The sequence below is a fragment of the Chlorocebus sabaeus genome, chromosome 25, assembly GCF_047675955.1.
Source record: "Chlorocebus sabaeus isolate Y175 chromosome 25, mChlSab1.0.hap1, whole genome shotgun sequence".
In the NCBI taxonomy this organism is placed as follows: Eukaryota; Metazoa; Chordata; class Mammalia; order Primates; family Cercopithecidae; genus Chlorocebus; species Chlorocebus sabaeus.
The window spans coordinates 68,927,155-68,938,379 of record NC_132928.1 but is presented as its reverse complement, the minus strand read 5'-3'; the positions used below and the strand labels follow the sequence as shown (position 1 = coordinate 68,938,379).

At 42.4% G+C, this 11,225-nt stretch overlaps 1 non-coding gene across 1 annotated transcript; it reads left to right on the top strand.

Annotated features, from left to right (window-relative positions):
* The first annotated feature begins 10,367 nt into the window (after window positions 1-10,367).
* Window positions 10,368-10,475, top strand: LOC119619885 (small nucleolar RNA U13). The gene has a single exon (XR_012091332.1). It is a non-coding gene; the product is annotated as a small nucleolar RNA U13 (small nucleolar RNA).
* Window positions 10,476-11,225: the final 750 nt, after the last annotated feature.

The following is an 11,225-nucleotide window of genomic DNA, read 5'->3' as shown; positions in this document are numbered from 1 at the left end:
TTATGTATGTGTTTATTTTGTGAACCAGTTTCACTTTCAGGTATAAGAACATTCAGAAAATCTCTCTCGTTTTTTTCCCCAGGCACGGTAAATGACAGTGAGTAAAATGGGTTAATCAAAACTGCTGCTGTTTCCAAATGGCACCATCCATTAGCAAGCCTGCTCTTCTCTCTCTTCTACAGGACGCGCCTTCCATCTCTTCGCTTGACCACTTCTCCCTGTACATTGTAATTTCTCTTGGACCACTTCTGTAGTCTCCTGACTCATCTTCCTGCTACTGCTCCATTTAAACCCCACAGCCTCCCTTTGTCCTAAGATGAAACGCAATCTCCTGCTATAGCCTAGCTGACGTGGCTCTGTTTCTCAAACTGAATCTCTTACTCCCCACACTCCCCTTTGTTTACACCATCAACTCACCTAGCCTTTTCCTTCCTTGAGAACTTTTCAGTTAACTTGACACTGTCCGATAGAACATTCTGTGATGACGTTCCAGAATGTTCTATGTGCTGCCGGTATGGTAGTCAGTAACCTCATGTGGCTACTGAGCACTTGAAACAGAACTGGTGTGCCTGAGGAGCTGAGTTTCACATTTAGTTTTGATTAATTTAAATTCAAATAGCTGCATGTAGCTAGTGGTTATTGTATTGGTCCATGCAGCCTACAGAGTTCCTAGTGAGACTTTAAAGGTTTTTGCACAGAAACGATCCAGAATGGTGGTCTCCCAGGGTAATTTAATATCATTTTGAATTTGTGGTTATAGACTTGCCTGAGTAGCTAAGCTCTTACTATGATCCGTTTTTATTCACAAGAGTTCTGATACCAGATGTGTGGAGTTTTCCCCTCACACCAACCAATTCTCCAGCTTTCCATATATCAGCTGGAGTGGGGAGGGATCCTGCAATTCACATCTGACACTAACTTCCTGGAGTTAAACAGACCCCAGAGGTTAAGGGCTAGTCTCACAAGACTGCCCCCTTTTCAGACGCCAGTTGCAAGTCATTGCCTCCTGTACTCCTGACTGATTGTCTATAAGTTGGAGATTCCCATCACACCCTCCCACCTCATGTTTGATAATTTGCAAGAATGGCTCACACAATTCCGGGACACTCCTTACTTACTATTACTGATTTGTTATATCGGATACACATCAACAGTCAAATGGAAGAGGTGCACAGGGCAAGGTATGGGGGGCAGCATGGAGCTTCCATGCCCTCTCCAGGCCCACCACCCTCCCTCCACCTCGATGTGTTCACCAACTAAAACCCCCAAACCTTTTCACTTAAGGTTTTTTGTGGGGATTCCATTGCATAGGCATGATTGATTAAATCACTGGCAGTTAGCTCAATTCTCAGCCCCTCTTTTCTCTCTGGAGGCTGGGGGTTAGGACTGAAAGTTCCTCTAATCACATGGTTAGTTCCTCTGGCCCCCAACCCCCATCCTCCAAAAGTCATCTCATCAGCATAAATTCAGGTATGATTAGAAGATGCTTATTAATAACAAAAAACACTTCTCACCCTGATCACTCAGAAAATACCAAGAGTTTTACGAGCTCTGTGCCAGGAACTGGAGGGCAGAGATCAGATACAGCTTTCTTATTACCTCAGTATCACAGTTCTATTGATAAAATTGCTCCTGTGAATCAAGATGTTCAAACTTTTAAAAAACTAACTTGAAAAAATCTAGAGCAAAATTTGCTAGTACATTAAGAACTTTAGTGTGGAATTTCTTTGGTATAGAAATGAGGGACAAGAAACTGACCTCCAACTCTGTGATCATTACTCTCTGATAATTTGGAAATATGGAATGAAATTGATATGCCTCAGAGGAGAGATGAGCAAAATCACCTAAAGAAACCCAGTGTGTCCCAGACCAGCAAAATCTGAGGGTTCATGAATACCTCTTAAGATGTCTGTAATGGAGCCCATCATTCCTTCACCCAAAGTCTGTTCCTCCTCATGCTTCTGTGTGTTAGAAATGGCTCCCTCTTCACTCAGCAGCTTCCACCAGATACCCAGGCGGCCTCTAAGAGTCTACACTGCCCTCCTCCAGTTTTCAAATCATCACCATCCAGTCCGATCCTGTTTACCTCTAAGAATATCCCAGATCCATTCATGTCTAACTATCTCCATTGTTACCCCCAAGCCCAAGCTACTTAAAGCTAAACTAATTAAAATTAAACTAAATAGAATGCTTGTTTCTGTCTCCCTAGCTGCCTTTCAAGTGCTCAGCCACATGTGGCTAGCAGCTATCTGATTGGACAGAGCAGACATAGGACAGCCCCATCACCACAGGACATCCCACTGAGCAGCACTGCTATCCTGAAAGCAAACAGCTCAACCCAGCACACTGCTGCATCCCTGTGGTCTTAAGCAAGGGTCCAGGGGCTTTTAGGGTCAAAACCACAGTGTTTGGTGGCAGCATGGGGGCACAAATGAGAGAAAGAAAAAAAACCTCTAGACTGGCTTAAAACGTTTCCTTCTGTTTTCTGATCCAAAGGGTCTGTGGTTAGGCCCGGGATCTCCAGCTTCACCTGAACCTCACGTGATTCACACAGAAGTGGTCCAGGAACCACACTCGAGAAACATCAAACTAGAATATCATGAAAATCTACCTCACTGTACCAGAGATTTTTTTTTTTCTCCCTAACTGCCATCATGAAACCAAGTATGTTTTTGAATATTAGAGCTGTGATTAGATTTATAATAGTCCTTTTTGCTTCAAACTGTGTTCCCATAAATATAGAGTCCCTTTAGTTTTATATGTTGTAAACATAAATTTTACGAGTTAAACTAGTCTACAGAAAGTTGGATATACAAAATGAGATCACACTACACTGTGCTTAATATTTAAAATTTACTTTTTTCAGTTAACACATAATGAATTATATGTCAATAAATATATTTGTAACATTTTAAGTTGGATATACAAATATATATGTAATTAAGTCTTGAACACAGGCAGCTTGGTTGAACAAGCTTCAATTCCTACTGGGAATAAAGAATTTAACTTGGGCCCATTCAAGGTGACTCAGACATGTGTAGTTTTAAATTGTCTTAAGTTCCCAGCCTCCTTGCCTTCGCCTTTCGGGGAACAGTCTGATTTCCTGAGCCTGTAGTCTCGGCCGCCCTCGGGCCTTTGCCCGGATCCTCCGCACTGAGATTTAGCTCGTGTTCCCTGTGCTAGGGTAGCCAGCCTTGGTCGGTCCAGTGTCTACTGTTGTTTGACCTCTGCCCGCTCGGGTCCGCTGGCCAACAGCGCATGCGCTGCTGCTTTCGCGGCCTCTGTGCAGCAGACTTCTCTACCTCCAGAGCCCTGGGCTGCCAGTACTGAGCATGCAGAACTCGGAGCAAGTGCCCTGCCATTGTGGAGGTCCCCCTTGGGCCCCCTACTCTATTCTATGACACACTGGGCTTGGGCTTCCCGCCACCTCTCGAGGGGTGGGGGATTGCAACCGGATGCTTCTCTCCCCAGAGTTTGGGGCCCTTTGGGAGCTAATGTGTTTTAAGCACTTCCTGCGGCTGGCATTTTTCTTCTTCTTTTTTTTAATCCTGAAAACGGTGTCTCGCTCTGTCGCCCAATCTGGAGTGCAATGGCGCAATCTCAGCTCGCTGCAACCTCCACCTCTCGGGTTCAAGCGATTCTTCAGCCTCAGCCTCAGCCTCCCGAGTAGCTGGGACTACAGGCGCCTGCCACCACGCCTGGCTAATTTTTGTGTTTTTAGTAGAGACGGGGTTTTACCATGTTGGCCAGGATGGTCTCGATCTCCTGACCTCGTGATCCACCCACCTCGGCCTCCCAAAGTGCTGGGATTACAGGCGTGAGCCATGGCACCTGGCCGATTTTTTTTTAAGTTTTGTACATTGTTTTACTCATTTAATCCTTTGAAGAGGCCTGTGAGATAAGCACTAGTATTATCCCCGCTTAGGTGACAAACAGGCTCAGGTACGGGAAGTGACTTACCTGCCATAGCTCTTGAATGTTGCCTAGGGTGCTTGCCACGCGAGGTTAAGTCCTCAGTGAAGAGTGGTGGTGGGGCCAGTGGGGATTTGACTGCCACATTCTTGGCCTTAAACAAATAAGCCCTTCTGTCAAGGAGCTTGATTGCTTTCAGCCATCTACCAGGTAGAAATGACACCATATTACTCAAGGGGCTTCCAGCAGTCATCCATTAGGGGCCAGGCGGATTGGCTTGTTGTATAACACAACTCTAGAGATAATGTCAGAATGAACAGATTTGTCAAGGCTTATGTATAAGCCCAACAAAAACTGGAAATTGTCACTTACTAGGATCAGAATTTAAAATAATACATATCTGTCCAAAAATAGATTCTGAATCAATGCATCTTTTAGTAGGCTTCTAATGCAAAGAACTAGAACAATTTTTATATGCAAATTAACTCCTCGAATTACCAGTTTGGTGTAGAAGTAACTTCTAAAGTGAATATAGCACTTTCTGTTTCAGGTAAGTACATAAATGTTAACCATCCAGTTTCACAGCTGGATAAAAAAAAATACAACACGTAAGAAAAATATGAGTGGGAGAAGCAACTAACTGATCAAGTATACTTGTTTTATACAGATGCCTTTCAATGCTCATAGCACTTGAGAGCTAAGTTCTCAGATCATCTAGTCAAGCTCCTGTAATTTGCCATTGAGGAAGCTGGGACAAAAAGAGGTTGAGTAGCTGCCCAAAGGTCACACAGGGAATGCCACGGAGCTGGTGGTCAACCTAGGTAAACACCGTCATTGAGCGAAATGCACAAAAATACTTCAGATAGCTCCCCTGCCAGGACTTTGCTTGTTCAGCCTAAACAGCTCCTCCTGTGGCTCCTCCCACCTGTTCTTCATACTCCTTAAAATGAAATAACTGTTCATAGTTAAACATAATAGTCCACATGTGGTCTGTCCAATAAAATCTTTTTACTGAAATACAACACACATATGAAAAATGTACATGTGTGTGCACATTGGTGAATCTTCACAAACCTAACATAACCAGCTTTGAGATCAAGAAACAGAACATTACCAGCACCCCAGAATGTATATAAACATATGTTTATATGTATAATGTATAAATAAATATATGTATATGTATAAATAAATATACATCACATATTTCATATAAACATATTTCATATAAACACAGCTACATACAGTAGCTCTCGAAGGCAGCTTTGTCACACTGTTGACCCAAGTCAACTAAAAATCTCTTAACTTCAGTCTTCCCTAGCAGCTGTGTCTGTTAATAAAGCTTTACCATTTAATCTTTTTACCTCCACCAAGTGTCATCTAATATCAGTCCATTCTTATAGCTGTTTTCTTTTGTATTATGAAATCTGATTTTCATCCAGTATATTATCACCCTGTTTATTTTGTGTCAGCCATAAGTGATTTCTGTTAAGATTAATCCAATAAGAAAAATCACCTTAACTCAGGCTTACTCCAGCCTTTACACCTCCAATCTTTTTTCCAGAAACACTCCTATCATTATAACAATTGATATTATATTTCTGTTTGTGATTTTAAAAATTATCATCTATGAACACTTCTATTTTAAGAGCCTTTACTTAAAAGTAAAATCTTGACTTCGTAATCCTTTCATTACAAGAACATTTTCATTAAAATAATCTTCATTCTTCTGTTCCTATGCTACTTGACCCTTCTACTTTCCCTTTCTGTATCTGTTACGTTTCTTCTTGCTCTGCCTTCAGGGCAGCTTTAACCAATACTCTGATTTTGGTAATGTGTGTACATAGGAGCACAGCTGTGGCCCTCCGAGTGAGATGCTAGCTTGGCCATTGAGCAGCCCAGTTCTGTGCTCCACATCCTTGGGAGACCAAGAATATTGAAATTACATGCTGGCACATTCCTTCCAAAAATTATTTGAGCAATTGAAATGCCTTAGATAAGGGGGGAAAAAACTTTTGTCAAATTCTTCCCATCAGATAGTATAAATGCACTGGATTCTTACATAGTGACGTGCCTTTTTCCAGTAGTCCAGATTGTTTTTTTCTTTGCTTTGTTCCAATTCAAGAAGTTCTCATGAATTAGCATGGACTACGTGACAGTTGCATGAGATAACTTTAGATATGCAGGTCTAGTCACAACACGTAAAGCATGATGCCAGTTCTTTACACTGGCAACCAAATGGACATCAAATGCTAGAATTGCAAATAATTTTTATATTTAAAATTGAAATTATATTTTTAAAATAAAATTTAGATTTAAAGGTTTGATTTTTAATTTAATATTTGTAAACTATAATCTGCACACTGCCTTTAATTTTAATAGATCGTATTGAACACTTAAAAAATTTTTTAAAAACCAAGTTTAAAAATGTTTACATTTATTTAAATTTTTTGAAAATATATTAGAGCTGGCATATTTTTACTACAATTACATCTTTTTAAAAATTCTTTTTAATCCATTACTGATGATAGAGCACAAATTCAGTAAAAATCTTGAATATAACCACATTAGTGATTTTGCTGAAATGAAGGCAAGAATGATACATTTTAAGGAATTAATGTGATTTTTGAATCATGCATATCTTTATTAGTCTGGCTGATGTCAGAACCTATCAAGAACACCAGATGTGTAATAATGATTAAATTCGCTGGTCTTTGGCATTTTGCAAACTTTTGAATATGTTAAGCCTGTAGCTTTATACATGTTCCATATCCATTTTTTTTCTTATGAAAGTACATTTGTTAAAGTAAGAAGATAGGATATGTTTTATTTGACAATGGATTTGTAACTTCCAAGTCTTTAGATATGTGATAGGTGGGTCCATTTATATTCTGGCCCTGGACCCTCAAAATGTTTCAGCTGTGCTGGATGTCTCTCCTTTCTGCTCCTCTCTCCATCTGCAAACCTGTTCTCCTGACATGGTGGGTGCAGGGCTACTACCAGTGTTCAGCTTTGCACTGGAGACCTAAAAACAGCCCATCCTTTGCAGTTCTCGTCCCAGAATCTCAGGGAAAGGACTCGTGATTGGGCCACCTTAGGTCAGGTGACCACTTGGACCAATCCAGACTGCCATAGGGTAGAGTCATATGATACCCCTTGTTTAAATCATAAAAGGGATGGTGATTTCTGGATTAACCATCCCTTCATTGTATATTATACTTTGGCAGAATGGAATTGCTTTATTTGAACAGAGCTCTCTTTTAGTGGTTTCAAGTCATGCGTTCACTTAATGTTTCTTTTCTTATTGTACATAATTTCCAGAGCTAAAACTTTCCAAACCTAGGTTACAAGGAAGACAGCCCTAAACCCCAATTTGCTCAGAACAGTCCTGATTTATGCCTGCTGTCCCATTGTAATTATTAATAATGCCACTTTCCATTCAACAGTATCCTGGTTTGGATAACCATTCTTATGGTGCCCCTGACTGTAAGTGACCTTTTGTTTGGTGAGTGTGAAAGTTCACTTGTATCCCTGTTTGGTCCACATGGCACCTTCCTCCCAGACCCAGCAACTACTAGAGACCAAACTGTGTCCTAGATATTGGAGATATAGTTGAGTAAGACAGTAACCGTTTCCAGAAGGAGCTCACAGTCCTAACAGCAGAAATTGTACAAATTATGTCATGATATAGCCTAAGAAGTCTGGGTAGGAACAGAAGAGCAGGGAGTAGCTCTGCCTGGGGAGACTGGGAAAGACCCCAGAGAGGATGCAACATTGGACCGGGTGACATGAACTTCCCAATTGTTGACTCTGGCATATTAGAATATACCTCTTATTTTTATTAGCTACATAATCCAAGGCTAAGATGTCTGTTATTCATAAAGCTCACAGAAGATTACTGACTTGGGAGAATCCCATCAGGGATGCCTTTTTGACAACGAAATCAGGCCACTTCATCCCCAGGTTGAGTCTTGGAGTAGGCGTCTCAGGTGTGCATGCAGGTATCAGAAGAAAGGAGGGGGAAGTGCTTGTGCCATGTGTGAACACCAGAACGTCCTCAAGTCCCTGGCAGAGGGAACTGCAGGATTCCAGAGTCAGGACTCCCTGATGCTCTAGAAAGAGCTAGAGTAATGACCAGCTGTAGAGTATTCAGTCAGGACACGTGGGCTCCAAAACCAACCCTGCCGCCTACCACCAAGCAAAGTGTTTAATCTCTCTGGCCTCACTTTACCTGGAAAAGGAAAGCGTGAAACTACGTCATCTACAGTGTGTTATCCAGTTTTACAGTTTTGATAGATTGTATAGTGGGCCAATTACAAATTCTTAAGTTTTCTCTAACTTACTAGCCAATTTGAGAAGATTCAGAAAAACCAGAGCTCATTTAAAATAGTTTTTCCTTTTTCATGCTTTTGATATAACCAAGGCTTTTATACTGATAAAGACTTATCAAAGGATCTCTGCATTTTGAATCCCATGTGGGAGATGTAGGGATAATTAGAGAAACCAGCCAAGAAACGCTGGTCAGTACAGGCACAGTGCCTCATCCCTGTAATCCCAGCACTTTGGGAGGCCGAAGTGGGAAGATTGTTTGAGCCCAGGAGTTCAAGAGCAGCCTGGGCAGCATAGCAAGACCCTGTCTCTACAAAAAATTTAAAAACTATGCAGTCATGGCTGTGCATGCCTGTAGTCCCAGCTACTTGGGAGACTGAGGTGGGAGGATCACTTGAGCTCAGGAGTTTGAGGTTGCCATGAGTCATGGTCATGCCACTATACTCCAACCTGTGCGGCAGAGCAAGATCATGTCTCAAAGCAAACAAACAAACAAACACGTAAAAACTGGCCAGTAGAATAATAGTTTCTGGCTCTTGCTTTCCTCATACCAGACTGTCTTGGTCACAAGGGCTGAAATAATTTCATAATGTAAACTTTGCTGTTTTTTCCTGCCTCCTTAGAGTAAAAAAACAAAACTCAGAAGCACTCTCAAGAAAGCCTTTCTAACTCCTTTTTGTTCTCTGGCTCCCAGTGACAGATACTTACTCTGTCTTTAACGTCAAAAGTTGGAGGCAAAGCTTTGCACTATTTGATCCCTCCAGAAGCACAGCTGGGAGAGCAGCTGTCCCTGCAGAGCTGCTTCCTCTTGCTTGTTGGTAGAGCTACGATCTGCTTTGTCTAGGGTTTCTTTCTGCTGGATCTCTCACTCCCCTCTCTCTCCACTTTCTCCTGCCCCAACCCAAGTTAAACAGCTCTTATGTGTTTATTGGCCACTTGTATTTCTTTTCTTTTTTATTTATTTATTTATTTATTATTTTGAGATGGAATCTTGCTCTGTCAGCAGGCTGGAGTGCAGTGGCGCAATCTTGGCTCACTGCAACGCCACTATGTCCAGCTAATTTTTTGTATTTTTAGTAGAGACAGGGTTTCACCATGTTGGTCAGGATGGTCTCAATCTCTTGACCTGGTGATCCGCCTGCCTCGGCCTCCCAAAGTGCTGGGATTACAGGCATGAGCACCGCGCCTGGCCTTCTTTTTTTTGTTTTTTGGAATCAGGGTCTGTAGCCAAGGCTGGAGTGCCATGGCATGATCATTCCTCACTATAACCTTGAACTCCTGGGCTCAGACGATCCTCTTGCCTCAGCCTCCTGAGTAGCTGGGACTACAGGCATATACCATTACACCTAGTTATTTTTTAAAAACTTTTTGTAGAGATGGGGTCTTGCTCTTTTGCCCAGGTTGATGTCCAACTCTGGTTATAAGCAATCCTCCTGCCTCGGCATCCTGAGTAGCTGGAATTACAGGCATGCCCCACCACACACAGTGATAGGGTTTGAATGTGTGTCTCCTCCAAATCTCATGTTGAAATGTGATCTCCAGTAAGTTGGAGATGGGATCCAGTGGGAGGTGTTTGGGTCCTGGGGATGGGTCCCTCATGCGTGGCTTGGTGCCCTTCCAGTGGTAATGAGTGACTTCTCGCTCTCTTTGTTCACATGAGAGCTGGCTGGTTGTTTAAAGGAGCCTCTCATCTCCTCCTCCTCCCTTCTCTCTTGCTCCCTCTCTCATCATGTGAAGTGCTTGCTCCCTCTTTGCTTTCTGCCATGACTGGAAGCTTCCTGAGGCCTCACTGGAAGCAGATGCCAGCACTGTGTGTCTTGTACAGCCTGCAGAACCATGAGCCAGATAAGCCTCTTTTCTTTATAAATTACTCAGCCTCAGGTATTCCTTTATAGAAATGCAAAATGTATTAATATACCCAGCTAAGTTTTACAACAATTTTTTAGAGATGAAGTCTCACTATGATGCCCGTTCTGGTCTTAGAACTGCTGGCCTCAAGCAGTCCTCCCACCTCAGCTTCCTGAGTAGCTGGGATTACATGCACAAGCCACCAGCTTGTATTTCTTTGTTGAACTGTCTTCATGATCTTCAGCTGTTGCTTTCAATGTATTAAGAAAGATTTGAAACACATTATTTTGTGGTTCATAAATGTGAAACACACACGGTTTTTCATGCTCATATGTGAGATATCCCTCCCTCAAACCTTGTGACAATGTTGGCACATTACCTGTCGGACATGAGAATGAAAAAGATAAATATTTGAAACACACAAAGAATATAAATAATGATGCACAAAAGCTACGTGAAGGAAGCAAGCTTCACCAATGCAGTTGGAGCCCTCCGTGCACTCTCCCCTGATTCCCTGCCATCCCCAAAAGGTAACTGTTGCCCTAAGTTTTGAGATCATATGGCCCATCCATCTTTTTATAATTTCACCGTAGATGTTTGTTTCTCTACCATTTCCTTGTGCTTATGGATGTATCTGTGGCAATTTGCATCATTAGAAAACATCCTCTAGAGTCACACTTATGATAAAATAGCTTAACCACTATAGCTCACTACTTATCCTAAAGACCACAGGCTCTTCAGCTCCCCCATGTAATGGAAATTAACACAGGGCCAAGCAGATTTCCCAGATATGGCTTTACTTTGGGGCTTGTACTCCAGTAGAAGGGAGACAGTGAAGGTGCAAGGATTCTCCAGGTAGCTCACTGGGAAGAGCTGGTAGGACTTTTTTTAATCAGTCAAAGCACGGGACGTGGCATCAGGGAGGGGTAGGGTGTGCAGGCTGGGCTGGGCGAGGCACATGAGGGGAAGGGCGTGCAGGTCAGTGTACCCTACCTGGCTGTGATGGCAGGGGCTGCCTGGTAGTCTGGCCAGTAGCAACAAGGCTGTACATCAGGTTTTCAGCATTCCTTTCTGGGGTGGGGCATTCGGGAACCTTGGTTCAATATTTGGATCTCCTAAGGCCAGTTTCTGGAATTCTT